The 3,983-nt window shown below is 42.0% G+C and overlaps 1 pseudogene across 1 annotated transcript; it reads right to left on the bottom strand.

Moving 5' to 3' along the window:
- Positions 1–753: 753 nt before the first annotated feature.
- On the bottom strand, positions 754–2,845 carry LOC311529458 (olfactory receptor 5BS1-like; annotated as a pseudogene). Its single transcript has 2 exons — positions 2,807–2,845; positions 754–1,579 (listed from the first exon to the last, which is right to left on the bottom strand). The product of its transcript is annotated as an olfactory receptor 5BS1-like (transcript).
- Between the last annotated feature and the right edge of the window lie 1,138 nt (positions 2,846–3,983).

Genomic DNA, 3,983 nt, shown 5'->3' with positions numbered 1-3,983 from the left:
GGGCTCACTCAATATCTCCTCTTGAAGATGTTCCACTGCCTATAAATAACAAATTTTTCATTGGATCAGGCAGACTAGATCCTGGGTGCCCTACCATATAGGTGAGTGCTCTACCCACCAGGCTAGAGTGACTACTGCTTTTTCTGTTTCTGAGCCAATGACTTTTTATTGCCTTTATCCAAAGTGGATCAGCTCCAACAGGGGAGATTGAGGGAGGCCAACAAATGAATAAGCACACTGGCTTTTGTGGGTCCCATTCTTGGGTGCCTATCTCTCCCCATTCTTTGTATAGGGAACCTAGATGACTAACCCAGATTTGTAGATCCCTGTTGTTCCTGTGATTTTCTAGGCACCTAAAAGTTGGGTATTGTGACGCTGAGCATCACAACACAAAAGTCCCTTTGTGGATCCAGCCCTCGTCCATGAACTCAAATGGAGGTATGATGATTTAAACCAGCTGGGGATCTGGCCTATTGACTCTAATGGAGCTACAGCTGATTTACACCCCGTGGAGATCTGGCTCCTGATGTGATAGCATTTTACATATGTTTATGATTATATTTTATGCTTACTTTGCACAAGGGTGAACATCTAAATGATCAGTCATTAATTCAAGGCCTGTCCAATACATGAGGTAGGACCGGGTGGGTGGGATAAGAAGAAAGATTATTCTCATGTTTTCACTCAGTTGCCAATATTTATTATCAGCTTTATTAAACACAGAATCTAAAGTTTTTTACATCACCTCCAAACCTATGGGCTCTTTCCCATTGTTTTCCTCAGAGCTGTCTTTACCTCCTTGTTTTTCAGGCTGTAGATGAGGGGGTTTAACACGGGTGTTAAGATGCTATACTGGATGGAGAACAGTCTGTCTAGAACCACTGATGAGAGTGAACTGGGTTGCAGGTATCTACACACCCCAGCCCCATAGCACAAACCCACCACGATGAGCTGGGAGCTGTAGGTGGAGAAGGCTTTACGCCAGCCCTCTGTGGAGCGTATCCGCAGGATGGTGGAGATGATGCGAATGTAGGAGCCCATGGTAAGGAGGAAGGAGCTCAGGCCTAATAGCATTGTGGAAGAAAGAATCAGCATCTGACTGAAAGTGCTTCAGTGCAGGACAGGACTAGTAGTAGAGGGAGCTCACAGCTGAAATGGCCAATTTCATTGGGCCCACAGAAGTGTAACTTTAATACTGAAAGAGTATTTAACAGAAAGTAGAAAAAAACTGATCCCCCAGGAGCTAGCTACCAGCATCCTGCAGACTTCTCTGTTCATGGTCTCCACATAATGCAGAGGGTCACATATGGCAGCGTATCGGTCATAAGCCATTGCTGAGAGTGAAAACTTCAGTTGCAGCTAACAGAATGAAGACGAACATCTGAGCAATGCAGCCATTGAAGGAAATTGTTTTGTGCCTCGAGAGGGAGTTCTTCAACATGTTAGGCACCGTGCCTGAGGAATAGCAGAGATCAACAAAGGATAAATGGAATAGGAAAATGTACATAGGGGTGTGAAGGCGAGAATCAATGTTTATCACTAGCATGATCACCATATTCCCTATCAGGGTGATTGTGGTCTTTTTATTTATTTACCTAAACAGGAAAATCTGGAGGTGTGGGTTGCTTGACAGTCCCAAGAGAATAAACTCTGTTACTATGGTTTGATTTTTCATATTCCTAAAATCAGGAAAACTGTGAGCTGTCAGGATAGAAAGATGGATGTTAACAGACATCACTAAACTAAATGGAAATGCCAGAACATAGTAAGATCTGAGAGAGAGAGAGAGAGAGAGAGATCCATTTTAGGGCACTCTATAGAGCCCATCACCATAAAGAATATATGACAGCTAGTAACCTGTGTGGGATCTGTGAAATTAGTTAGGCCTGTAAATCCCTGTTTTAGCTCCTAAGCAATCCACCAAACTCCTGCCAAACCTTGTAGGCTCTGAAAGGCAGTTGGCTCCTATGTTTTTCAAAGTAAAACTTCTGTAGGCACCTATGCTCCTGCCTCTGGGCATGGGCACTGCTGCCTCATGCTGGCATCCATATCTCCCACCTAAGCCTCAGAGCGATTCGTGACCCAGGGACAGTCAGGCATTCTGCTGACTCAGTTGCATGTGGTAGCTGATCTGGTAGGTGGGCTCAGTGGCTGCTAACTGGATTGGGTCCCATTCAAAATCCAGGTCTGGGGGTAGGGGATATGCCGCATTCACCTTGTAGCTAGGCTTGGCAGAATTCACTTTTTATATTTTATAATTTTGACTGCCAACACCAATGTTTATTTTTAAGCATTTTTTACCATTTTTATTTTTATTTAAATTTTCACAGGTAATTGTGGGGTCAGGCAGTGGTCGGGGGGTCAGACAATAATTACTAAATGAGAGTAGATTTTTGAGATTCAAAAAAGTTGAAGCTTTATAACTAATAACACACAAATTGTCAACATCATGTCAAAATAATCAAAGTAAATATCCTCAAATGAAACTCTAATAAATTCTTAAGCCGCGTTTTCCTTACTTTGCCTCCCTGCACATTTTGATGACCATGGATGGAAAAAGGTGTTCATTAGTTTGTGTGTGTGTAGTGAAATTGATGTTTACCAACATTTACCAATAAAAATCTAAACCTGCCAAACCGTTTTATAACTTTTAGCCCAGTGGTCAGAGCATTGACCTGGGATGTGGGAGAGCTAGGTTAAAGTCCGCCCTTGGGCACAGGGGAGAAAGGATTCCAACAGCTGTCTCCCTCTTTTTAGGAAAATTATCTAACCACCAGACTATGGAATATTCTGATGTGGGTCTTACCCAGTCTCTCTTGTGGATGCTGTTGCCCTCTGGATACATAATTAGAACAGAGGCACTGGACCTATGGTCTCTCACCACAGAGATGTGCACCCTAACCATGGGCATACAGAGTTATTCTCACTCTCTTTCTATCTCTATGGCCCACTGACTATTCCACTATGGGTAAATACTAAAATAGTCATGGGGAAGTTGGGGGGGGGGGGGAGAGAGAGAGAGTGTGTTGTTAACATTAATATCAGTAATTCAGATTAGTTATTGGAACTACTTGCAATAAGATACCAATGAGTTTAGAGGGATTCAGAAAGTACTGGACAGCCATCTGAATAAGGGGCCAATACGGATTAAAAAAGAAACTGACAATAAAAGCCCATGAAATTTGTAATATACATAAATCTTGATAGTTCAGATCATAAGTGATCTTAGCTTGGAAGGTAAAGAAACCTTTCTGCTTCAGAGGATACATAAACCTCTGACTGACGGAGGCTAGCATCAGATTCCCCCAGTGTGCAGGTTGTTTCATAATTAACCACTTCATACTTTCTCACACCTTCATCTGCTACTGACCTATATCAGAGAGAGGAGAAGATAGATTATTGGTCTGATCTAGTCTTTACATTGTTATGTTAAAGGTTTAGAAAATGAGACCTACAAGACAAAAATGAAAAAATTGGGTTTGTTTAGTCTGGAGAAGAGGAGACAGAGTGAGGACATGATAACAGTCTTCAAGTCTGTAAAAGATGATTATAAAGAGGAGTATGATACATTGTTCTTCTTATCCAATCAGGATAGGACAAGAAACAATGAGCTTAAATTGCAGCAAGGAGGATTTAGGTTAGATTTAGATTTAAAAAAAGCTTTGTAACTGTCAGTGTGGTTAAGCACTGGAACAAATTTCCGAGGGAGGCTGTGGGATCTCTGTCATTGGAGGTTTTTAAGAACAGGTTAAACAAACACCTATCAGGGATGGTCTAGATAATACTTAGTGCTGCCTCTGTACAGGGGACTGGACTAAATGACCTATCAAAGTCCTATATTTCTATGACTCTGTGTTCTTGGGGGGAGGAAAAGGAACCCTAACAACTCACATTTGGCCAGTGCTGTTCCTAAGGGTTCTAGCAACAAACAAGGATGCAGATCCCCACCAAGATATTGCCTAAAAGTCTCTTTATATCACCTT

Source organism: Lepidochelys olivacea, assembly GCF_965140295.1.
Source record: "Lepidochelys olivacea isolate rLepOli2 genome assembly, chromosome: 13".
Taxonomy (NCBI): Eukaryota; Metazoa; Chordata; order Testudines; family Cheloniidae; genus Lepidochelys; species Lepidochelys olivacea.
This window is presented reverse-complemented; position numbering and strand designations above follow the sequence as displayed.